Here is a 12,726-nt window from a genome sequence, read left to right as displayed (position 1 = left end):
TTGCTTGTTTGGTCAAATTGTTGCTTGCTTGCTTGCTTGGTTGTTGGTTGGTTGGTTTCTTGCTTGCTTGCTTGTTTGGTTGCTTGGTTGCTTGGCTGAAACAGAATCAGAGTTTACCTAAGGTACATAAAGTTGAAATGCCACAACTTCCTTGGTTTATGTGTGCAGGAAACTATGCAAAAATTTAAGGATATTGGATTTATTATGTCACACCTTCTCACTCACACTGGAGGGTCTAGAGAACATACTTCTCACAATAATCATGAGAAAGAATATTGTGGGAGGAGCCCAGTATCCTGGAAGAGCTTTGAGCTTGTGCTTTCAGTAGGCAAAATGTTACAACAGGAACTGCTGCCACTGGACTGCGATCTTTAAATAAAATAGGGAAAATTGAATCCTGGAGTGGCAGGGAACATGGGCTGTCCTTAATCACCAAAGATGAGGTGGGTCTGGTCACCACAGTGGAAAGCAGTGTCAGAGCAGCAGTCGGAATAGCTTGATTCACAGAAACCCATGGCATTGTGTAGTCCACGGTATCCACAGGGGAGAGCTAATGGGCTGTATCAATGTCTTACTTGTTCTTTAAAATATGAAGAATTCTAGGTCAACTGAATAGAAGACTAACTCAAATTAATGAAACAGATCTGCAACCCTCAATCAATTCCCAGACTTGAGCCAGCCACAACCCCTGAAGGGAAATATGCTGCTACATTCCCAAAAATTTACATTGTTAATCTTTCTCCCAGTCTTCCCCAAAGGGACATATACAGCCTTCTACCAGGATGACTGTGACTTGGGGAAAAGAAAATTCTCAGATATTTGGGGAATTACTGGACACTGGCTCTGATTTGGCACAAATTCCCAGAGACCAAAAACATCATCCACCAGAGTAGGGGCTTATGGAGGTCAGCTGGTGGATGGAGTGTTAGTGCATGTCTGTATCACAGTGGATCCAATGTGTCCCTGAACCCACCCTGTGGTTGGAATAGACCCATACTCAGCAACTTTCAGCATTCCTATGCTGGTTGTCTCACCTACGGACTGAAGACAAGTATGATAGGAAAAGCCAATTATAAGCCACTAGAACTGGTTCGACCTAGTAAAATAGTAAACCAGAAGCAAGAGTACATTCAGTGCTATGTAAATGCTCTCCAAAGGGTGACCTTAGTAGAGAAGAATTTCAATAATCAAACGGATAATATGACCTGTTCTGTGGACACACTCAGCCTCTTTCCCCGGCCATCCCTATCATTACTCAATGGGCTCATAAATACAGGGGCCACAGTGGCAGGGGTGGAGGTGATGCCTGGGCTCTGCAACATGGACTTCCACTCACCAAGGCAACCTGGCTGTGGCTCTGAACCACCTCCATCACAGAAGGAGCAGTGTCTTGTTGTCACTGAAACAGATACTATGAATGAAAATTTCCCCTCCTACCGTCAATGCTCCTGTCACCACTGATAAATTTTACTTCATAAAAATTACACTAGTGTCTAGACTTACAGAGTGCCTTATCCACCCTCATAGTCTTCCATACCCACTGGTTCTCATCATCACTATTACCTCTAGTAACATACTAGCAAAATTTTCATTTCCTGTCCCTCAATCTTATGCTCTGCTGGTCTAGAAGTCTTGGTTCCAAAAGGAGGAGTACATTCACCAGAATACAAAGAAATGATTCTACTAAACTGGAAGTTAAGATAGTCCCTGTTCATTCTGAGCTCCTCATGCCTCTGAATAAACAGGCAAAGAAGGGAGCTACCACGCTGGCAGGGGTGGCTGATTCTGACTGCCAAGGGGAAATCACTTCTACTCCACAGTAGAAGTAAGAAATAATACTTCTGGAACACAGAGGGTCTCCTAGGGTACCATCAGTGCTATGTACTATCACGCCCTGTGATTAAAATTAACGGAAAACTACAACAACCCAATTCAGGCACAGCTGCCAATGGCCCAATTCCTTCAGGAAGGAAGGTTTAGGTCATCACTCCATATAAAGAACCAAGACCAACTGAGTTGATTGCTGAAAGCTAAAGGAATACAGAACGGGGAGTGGAAGAAGGTACAATTACCAACTAGGAACATGTGACCAGATATAAAATTAAGGACAGTAATTATTGTAATTTTGACAAGGGAGACAAGGCAATTCAATGGGGAGTGAATAGTCTTTTCAAAAATTTCCTGGGACAGATGGATGTTCACATGTATAGACTGAAGTTAGTCCCCTCTCTCACACCATTTATAAAAATTAACCCAAATGACCCAAATGTATCAAAGACCTAAATATAAGAGCCAAAAGTTTAGTACACATAGAAGAAGATATGGGACTGAGGTTTTGTGACCTTGGATTAGGCAATTATTGTACAGATATGATACCAAAACCACAAGTATAATAGAGAATATAGATAAACTGCACTTTATAAAAATTGCACATTTGTGTATCAAAGTAGAATCTCAAGAAAATGAGAAAACAATTACTATGTGAAATAATGTGCAAATCCTATATCTAAGAAGAGGCTTGTATAAGAATATGTTTGAACATTTACAAATCAATAGTTAAAAAGGCAATAACACAATTTTAAAATGGGGAGACAATCTGAATAGACATTTCTCCAAAGAAGGTATGCAAACGACCAATAAACACAAGAAAATATGCTCGATCTTATAACTCAATTAAAAAATGCAAATCAAAACCAATGAGAAATCACTCTACATCCATCAGGAAGGCAATAACTAGAGAGACAGATAGCAGTAAGTGTTGGTGAGGCTGTGTAGAAATTGGGCCCCTCAACATTGCTGGCAGGAACATAAAATGATGCTGTCCTTTGAAAAGCAGTCTGGCACCTCATCAAAAAGTGAAACACGGAGTTAACATATCAACAGCATTCCTAGATCTGTAATCAGGAGCAATGAAATTATGTGAAAAGTTTGTAAGTGAATGCTCAGAGCAGCATTATTTAGAATAGTCAAAAGTAGAAATAACCTAAATCCCACAAAGTGCACAAGAAATAGATAAAATATGGTGTAGGTAAGTAACAGAAAAGAAGTCAAACATAAAAATAATGAGCTACTGACACATACCATGAACATGAATGAACCTTGCAAACTTTGATAGAAGCAGATCACATAAGACCCAGTGTTGTGTGACTTCATTTATATGAATGGTCTAGAATAGGCAAATCCATAGACTGAACGTGATTACAGATTTCCTAGGGCATGGCAGATCAGGGAAATGGGCAGTAGGTGCTGATGGGTGCGTGGTTTCTTCTGGGTTAATGAATGTTCTAAAATAATGATGACAGCTACACAACTCTGTGAATATAGAAAAGACCCCTTGAATTGTACACTTTAAATGGATGGGCTGGATAGTATATAAATTATATCTTAATAAAACCATATAAAAATACAGAGAAGTTTTAGTTCGCAGCCCCCTTGTGTTAGGTATAGTTCTATGACCAGCTTTTGCCAAAGGGAGACAAAGGACTAATATGAACCACTTCCAGAGCCGGCCCACAAAAGCCTCCAATGCCTTTCTGACACTCTCCCCTTCTGCTGATAGATGCAGGTGGGAGGAGGTCCCAGGGATGACTGAAGCACATGATGGAAGGACTCTGGATTCCTGCATGGCCACATAGAAGGGAGTAGCCTTCTACCCTGAACGCCCAGCCAGCAACGTCCAGTGGGCCCAAAATATAACGTGAAGTCAATGAAATCTGGGGAAGTCATCTGGTACTTCAGCACAATATAAATAATGCACCTACTTAAAATCTTGGTTGGGCATGGTAGCCCATGCCTGAAATCCCATCACTTTGGGAGGCCGAGGAGGGTGGATCAACTCCTGAGGTCAGGAGTTCAAGACCAGCCTGGTCAACATGACGAAACACTGTCTCTACTAAAAATACAAAAAAAAAATTAGCCAGGCTTGATGGTAGGTGCCTGTAATCCAAGCTACACAGGAGGCTGAGGCAGGAGAATCACTTGAAACTGGGAGGTGGAGGTTGCAGTGAGCCGAGATCACACCACTGCACTCCAGCCTAGGCAACAAGAGTGAAACTCCATCTCAAAAATAAATTAAATAAAATAAATAAAAACTTAACCATACGATTAATTTAACTAAATATTTTTCTAGACATTTAAATCCATTTTAACACAGCCATTTTGTCTCAGAAAACATTGCTCACATGCAATGTTTAATTAGGTGCTAAATAAAACATTTAAATCAGAATTATAGCAATATTTAAATCTTTTTGTTAACAAAGTATTTTCCAGGGCAAATTTTATTAATCCATTTTAAAACCTTGCTCCATTTTATAAAAATACAGCACAGAAACCCAATTCTAGCTCATCCACTGTTTTGTTGTTGTTGCTGTTGTTATTGTTGTTTTTTAAGACAGAGTCTCGCTCTGTCACCCAGGCTGGAGTGCAGTGGCACCATCCTGGCTCTCTGCAACCTCCACCTCCTGGGTTCAAGACATTCTTCTGCCTCAGCCTCCTGTGTAGCTGGTATTATAGGCATGCCTCCCCATGCCTGGCTACTTTTTGTATTTTTAGTAGAGACGGGTTTCACCATGTTGGCCAGATGGCTCTTGAACTCCTGACCTCAAGTGATCCACCTGCCTCGGCCTCCCAAAATGCTGGGTTTACAGATGTGAGTCACCATGCCGAGCCTCTAGCTCATCGACTCTTATTTTTAATTCACCAAAACTAATAATCAGGATTATTTATTTTTTATTTAAATGACTCTATTTGGGGCCACATCAAAATTAACTGACCACAGATTCTGCTGTTGTAAGTTTTCTTTAGGGATCAGTATTTCTTTAAGTCAGCTTTTCTGGATCAACTTAAACACAACAAAATATTTTCCAAAATATTTTTCTTTCAACAATTTTCAGTCATCATAAGTTGTACCACATACAGTTTTAACCATTATCCATTTTGCGTGGATTATTTGTACTATTCATCTTCACTACAAGAATTGAAGTATCTCTAGTCAAAATGGTGGGGTCAAGGCATTCTACTTCCTTAGTTCACACAGATTTAAATTAGTCTCAGCTTTTAGGAACATGCTGCTTGTCTAGAAGTCTCCATAAACCCCTGTGCCTGCCTTGCCCCACTGATGAAACAGAAGAGGATTTTCTCAGAGCCCCTTACAAATTACAGGCAGGTGGGAGACAACGCATTGCTTCCTGTGGTCCTGCTTAGGCACTGAAAACAGCCTTTCTACTCACACATCCTGACTGAGAGCCATGACTTTTTCTCTCTCTTCAATGAATAAATATCAAGAAAAGAGAGTCTGTTGTAGACAAATTCCCAACATATCTAAGGGTAACTCAGTCCCTCCCCTTCATCTTGCCGTTCATTGGAGGGAGACAATGCTGATCTTCATCCGGGATTTTCATACTTCCCTCTTTCATAAGAACAGAGAGCTCAGTTTTATCCTGGGCAGCAATTTGCAAAGCAAAAAGGCTACTGCACCTAACCAACCTACTCTGCAACTAAGGTGACCAGAAAAAGTCCAAGCAAACTGGGCATGAGCAGAGGCACTGTGAGGGGCTCAGGGAGGCTGCCTTCACAGGTCTTGGTCCTTTCTTCTCTCCTCTTCCTACGTCTGAAGCACAGCCCTCTGGGGTCCAGAGATAGCTTTGAGAACAGAAGCCAGCTACTGAGTGAGGCTCTGGGACAGCAGGACAGGTGCTGGCTGATGGCCATGGGGAGAGCCCAGGTCAGCATGGACAGCCACCTCCAGAGTTCTTCAGTAGAAGAAAGAAGGCACTCTCTCTGGTCTGTGCCACAATTTTTCTGATCTTTCTGCTGTGTGTAGACAAATCCAACCCCAACTGAGGCACTCACTTTTCCCTGAATCTCTGAGCTGGCACTAGTCCTGCCCTTCCCTGGGACACACGCTCCTCTGTGCAAGAGACAGAGGTGTGGACTACCGGCATGATAGTAAAGGCCTGGGGCTCTCGTCAGGCCCACATCCAAGGCCACTTCTAATAGTCACAGAGCCTCAGCTTCTCCTTGGGAAACTACTCCCTTCCCCCAAGTCCATGTTAAGTAAGGTTGGCTTACTTTCTGATCGCAGGAGACAGGAACCAGGGGACCCGTGGGACCCGCTCTGGAGGAACCATTGGTGCCGTACAATGTACTGTGCAGCTCTGGTGCACCTCCCGCCTGGGGCCCATGCAGACCCTGTGTGCACATGTGGCCATGGACATGAGGCCCAGGCATCCACCTCAAGGTCCACGCATGTCCACTCATGAGGAGGCCCAAGTGCACCCCAGAGCACATCCCACACAACCACCAGGCATGGAGGGAGCCGGACAGGGTCCACACTGAGGCCCCCTATGCAGTTCCAGTCCAACCCCTCATTAGACACTTGGGAAACCAAGTCCCAGAGAGAGGAAGGGCTGACCTAGGACACAGGACATGGGCAGAGTCCAGTTACCACCTCCTAGGCCAGGGCTGGACCATATCCCATGGGGTTTGCTTTGGGAATGGGAGCCCCTAAGGTCCTACAGCCCCCACTCACTCTTCCCAGGAGAGGCTGTTTCCTCTCAGCATCCCCACAGCTGCATGCCCACAGGCACACACATGCCGACATCGCAGGGGGTGACTAGGGTTGGGGTCAGGAGGAGGAGTAGATTCTGGAGAGGTAACAAGGGAAAAGAAGAAAGAGGCTGAGGCAGCTCTGCCACAGACAGCAGCATCCAGGCACCAGCGCCACGACCAGGGTCCCTAGCACGGGAAGGGGAGATATGCCAAGAGGCCAGGCTGGGGGATCCCTAAGGTGCCCTGGCCCTGCCTGGTGTGGGGCCACTTCCAGGGCAGTCAGGGGAGAACAGGGCCTGGGGTCCTGTGTCCACTGCTCTGGGCACCTTCAACCAGGATGGGCCACCTAAACTGAAGAGGCTACAGGAGAGAAGGCCTCAGTTTCCTTCCCTACATACTGAGGTGCTTGGCATGGGTCACCAGAAGAGTCCCAAGGCTCAGAAAGCCTCCACTGCCCCAGCTCTCCACAGATGACCTACTGCGCTCCGAGGTTCTTAAAAAATGCTTTCTACCCCTGGAGGTACTTCTGAGCAGATAGAGGCAGGGCGGCTGGTGCACTAAGACTTGGAGCAGGGCAGGACATGACCAAGCATGGAGCACGCATCCCTGGACAAGGGCAAAGACCCCAGTGTGGGGCCTTCAGGTCCTCCTACTGTGGAAGTGGAGCCTCGGGTCCTCCTACTGTGGAATTGGGGCCGGGGCCTCCTCCCTGGATGTGGTGAGGAGGCTTTGGAAATGTCTGGACCCCAGGCCAGTGCAAACAGTAGGCGAAAGAGGGATTTCTGAGATTTCTTTCAGTCCTCTTGGATTTTTGCCCCCTGGGATGTGGGAGAGTGGATTTGCCTTACAAGTTCTGAGCAGTGGTTTTCCTTCCTTGGGTGCAGTGTTAGCTCTGGCCACCAGGGGGAGACATGTGTTCACTGTGTTCTGCTGGAGCAAATGAGCCAGGCAAGAGCAGGGGTCATTCTGACCATTCCTCTGCCTCCAACCTGACCTGCACCTCCTGGTCAGCATCCATCTCCACAGTCCAGGCTGGTCCATGATGGGATGTAGGAGTGAGGGCCTCCAGATCCTCCCGTTTAATCATTCAGTCATGATGCCCAAAGCACTTACCCTGTTCCAGGGCCTGAGTTAGGCCTGGATGCCGCAGAGAAAAAGACAGACATGGTACCTGCCCTCTGGGAATGCACCATCCACAGGAGAAGAGGGACAAAGCCACAAAACATATCAGTGGGAAAAGAAGCAAGTGCTGTGTCGAAGTAAACAACAGCTGCAGGGGAGGCTGGGGGCCACTTCATGGTGGGGGATCTGAAAAGGCCTCCCTGAGGTGACATCCAAGCCATGAGCAGAATGACAAGTGGGAGCCGGCCCTGCAGACATTTCCAGCACAGTGTGGGGGAGGCAGAATGGTGCAAGGCAGACATGAGTTTGTCTGGAAAGGAACTTAGAAAGAGGGACAGTGGGAGAAGTGTGATCCAAGATGACTGAATAGGAACAGCTCTGGAGTACAGTCCCCAGTGAGAATGTAGAGGGTGAGTGATCACTGTATTTCCAAACGAACTTTTACTGCCCACAGACCAGGAGATTCCTGGGCAGAAAAGCACCACAAGTCTCCAGCATGGCTGTTTCAGCCAGCACAGTGGGTGTCAGCACAAAAACTCACACAAATCTGGGCAGCCGTTTCAACTGGCACCTGGAATGCCTGGGAGACAGTCACCCATTCAAATGAAGAAAAAGGGGGTTGAAACAGGGAGCTGGGTGATCTGGCTCAGCAGTTCCCACCCCCACAAAGACCAGCAGAGGGGCCTGACTGTTAGAAGGAAAACGAAAAAACAAAGAAATAACTTCATCATCAACAAAAAGGACATCCACTCAGTCACCCCATCCAAAAGTCACCAACTACAAAGACCACAAGTAGATAAATCCACAAAGATGGGAAGAAACCAGAGCAAAAAGGATGAAAACACCCAAAACCAGAATGCCTCTCCTTCAAGGGATCACAACTCCTCACCAGCAAGGGAACCAGGGTGGATGGAGAATCAGTCTGATAAATTGACAGAAACAGGCTTCAGAAGGTGGATAATAACAAACTTCTCTGAGCTAAAAGAACAAGTTCTAACCCAATGCAAAGAAACTAAGAACACTGCAAAAAGGTTTGATGAAATGCTAACAAGAATAAATAGCTTACAGAGGAATATAAATGAATTGATGGAGCTGAAAAACACAACAGAAGAAATTTGTGAAGCATACACAAATTTCAATAGCTGAATCAACCAAGCAGAAAAAAAGATATCAAAGATTGAAGATCAACTCAATGAAATAAAATGAGAAGGCAAGATTAGAGAAAAAAGAGTAAAAAGAAATGAACAAAGCCTCCAAGAAATATGGGATTATGTGAAAAGACTTAATCTACTTTTGATAGGTGTACCTGAATGTGACAGAGAGAATGAATCCAAGCTGGAAAATACTCTTCGGGGTATTATCCAGGAAAATTTCCCCAACCTAGCAAGGCAGGCCAATATTCAAGTCCAGGAAATACAGAGAACATCACAAAGATATTCCTCAAGAAGAGCAACCCCAAGGCACATAATCATCAGATTCACCAGGTTGAAATGAAGGCGAAAATGCTAAGGGCAGCCAGAGAAAGGTCGGGTTACCCACAAAGGGAAGCCCATCAGACACAGCAGATCTCTGGGCAGAAACCCTACAAGCCAGAAGAGAATGGGGACCAATATTCAACATCCTTAAAGAAAGAACTTTCAACCTAGAATTTCATATCCATCTAAACTAAGCTTCATAAGTGAAGGAGAAACAAAGTCCTTTATGAACAAGCAATTTCTCAGAGATTTCATCACCACCAGGCCTACCTTACAAGAGCTCCTCAAAGAAGCACTAAACATAGAAAGGAACAACCAGTACCAGCCATTCCCAAAACGTACCAAATGGTAAAGAGCATCGATACAATGAAGAAACTGCATTGGCTAATGGGCAAAACAACCAGCTAGCATCAAAACGGCAGGATCAAATTCACACATAACAATATTAACCTTAAATGTAAATGGGCTAAATGCCCCAATCAAAAGATACAGACTGGCAAATTGGATAAAAAGTCAAAACCCATCCGTGTGCTGTATCCAGGAAACCCATCTCAAGTGCAAGGACACAAATAGGCTCAAAATATAGGGATAGAGGAAGATTTCCCAAGCAAATGGAGAGGGAAAAAAAGCAGGAATTGTAATCCTGGTCTTTGATAAAATAGACTTTAAGCCAACAAAGATCAAAAGAGACAAAGAAGGGCATTATATAATGGTAAAAGGATCAATGCAACAAGAAGAGCTAATGATCCTAAATATATACGCACCCAGTACAGGAGCACCCAGATACATAAAGCAAGTTCTTAACAACCTACAAAGAGACTTAGACTCCCACACAATAATAATGGGAGACTTTAACACTCCACTGTCAACATTAGATAGATCAACGAGGCAGAAAATTAACAAGGATATCCAGGACTTGAACTCAGATTTGGACCAAGGAAACCTAATACACATTTACAGAACTCTCCACCCCAAATCCACAGAATATACATTCTTCTCAGCACCACATCACACCTACTCTAAAATTGACCACATAATTGGAAGTAAATCACTCCTCAGCAAATGCAAAAGAATGGAAATCATAACAAACAGTATCTCAGACAACAGTGCAATCAAATTAGAATTCCGGATTAAGAAACTAACTCAGAACTGCACAACTTTATGAAAACTAAACAACTGGCTCCTGAATGTTGACTGGATAAACAATGAAATGAAGGCAGAAATAAAGATGTTCTATGAAACCAATGAGAATGAAGATACAATGTACCAGAATCTCTGGGACACATTTAAATCAGTGTCTAGAGGAAATTTTATAGCAATAAATGCCCACATGAGAAGCAAGGAAAGATCTAAAATCGACACCCTATCATCAAAATTGAAAGAGCTAGAGACACAAGATCAAAAAAACTCAAAAGCCAGCAGAAGACAAGAAATAACTAAGATCAGAGCAGAACTGAAGGAGATAGAGACACAAAAAACCCCACAAAAAAATTAATAAATCCAGGAGCCGGTTTTTTTAAAAGATCGATAAAATAGACAGACCACTAGCCAGATTAATAAAAAAGAAAAGAGAGAAGAATCAAAGAGATGCAATAAAAAACACTAAAGGGGAAATCACCACCTATTCCACAGAAATATAAGCTACCATCAGAGATTACTACAAACAACTCTATGCACATAAACCAGTAAATCTGGAAGAAAATCTGGATAAATTCCTGGACACTTGCACCCTCCCAATCCTAAACCAGGAAGAAGTTGAAACCCTGAATAGACCAATAACAAGGGCTGAAGTTAAGGCAGCAATTAATAGCCTACCAACCAAAAAAAGCCCAGGTCCAGATGGGTTCACAGCTGAATTCTACCAGACATACAAAGAGGAGCTGGTACCACTCCTTCTGAAACTATTCCAAACAATCCAAAAACAGAGAATGATTCCCAAATCATTTTATAAGATCAACATCATCCTCATACCAAATCGGGCAGAGACTCAACAACAAAAGACATCATCCTCATACCAAAACCAGGCAGAGACTCAACAAGAAAAGAAGACTTCAGGCCAATATCCATGATGAACATAGATGTAAAAATCTTCAATAAAATACTGGCAAATCGATTGCAACAGCGCATCAAAAAGTTTATCCGTCATGATCAAGTAGGCTTCACCCCATGGATGCAAGGCTGGTTCAACATATGCAAGTCTATAAACGTAATCCACCATGTAAACAGAATGAAAGACAAAAACCACATGATTATCTCAATAGATGCAGAGAAGGCCTTTGACAAAATTCAACATCCCATCATGCTAAAAACTCTCAATAAACTAGGTACCAACAGCATGTATCTCAAAATAATAAAAGCTATTTACAACAAACCCACAGCCAATATCGTACTGAATGGGCAAAAACTGAATGATTCCCTTTGAAATCTGGCATTAGACAAGGATGTCCTTGCTCACCACTCCTATTCAATACAGCATGGGAAGTTCTAGCCAGAGCATCAGGCAAGAAAAAGAAATAAAGCATATTCAATTAGGAAAGGAGGAAGTCAAACTGTCTCTGTTTGCAGATGGCATGATTGTATATTTAGAACACCCCATCATCTCAGCTAAAAATCTCCTGAAACTGATAAGCAACTTCAGCAAAGTCTCAGAATACAAAATCAATGTGCAGAAATCACAAGGATTTCTATACACCAATAGCAGACTTAAAGAGGCCAAATCAAGAATGAACTCCAATTCACAATTGCTACAAAGAGAATAAAATGCCTAGGAATACAACTAACAAAGAATGTAAAGGACCTCTTCGAGGAGAACTACAAACCACTGCTTAAGGAAATAAGAAAGGACACAAACAGATGGAAAAACATTCCATGCTCATGGTTAGGAACAATCAATATCATGAAAATGGCCATACTGCCCAAAATAATTTATATATTCAATGTTATCCCCATCAGGCTACCTATGACCCTCTTCACAGAACTGGAAAAAAACCACCTTAAACTTCATATGGAACCAAAGGAGAGCCCACATAGCCAAGTCAATTCTAAGCAAAAAGAACAAAGCTGGAGGCATCATGCTACCTGACTTCAAACTATACTACAAGGCCACAGTAATCAAAACAGCATGGTACTGGTACCAAAACAGACATATAGACCAATGGAATAGAACAGAGGCTTCGGAGGCAATGCCACACATCTACAACCAACTGATCTTTGACAAACCTGACAAAAACAAGCAATGGGGAAAGGATTCCTTTTTCAATAAATGGTGTTGGAAAACTGGTTAGCCATATGCAGAAAGCAGAAACTAGACCCCTTCCTGACACATTACACTAAAATTAACTCCAGATGGATTAAAGACTTAAGCATAAGACCTAACACCATAAAAACCCTAGAAGAAAGCCTAGACAAAACCATTCAGGACATAGGCATAAGCAAGGACTTCATGACCAAAACACCAAAAGCAATGTCAACAAAAGCCAAAATGGACAAATGGGATCTAATTAAACTCCAGAGCTTCTGCACAGCAAAAGAAACAATCATTAGAGTGGACCGGCAACCAACAGAAAGGGAAAAAATTTTT

Source organism: Sapajus apella, unplaced genomic scaffold (assembly GCF_009761245.1).
Source record: "Sapajus apella isolate SASKATOON/1434 unplaced genomic scaffold, GSC_monkey_1.0 scaffold134, whole genome shotgun sequence".
Classification (NCBI taxonomy): Eukaryota; Metazoa; Chordata; class Mammalia; order Primates; family Cebidae; genus Sapajus; species Sapajus apella.
Note: the sequence above shows the minus strand (reverse complement) of the source record.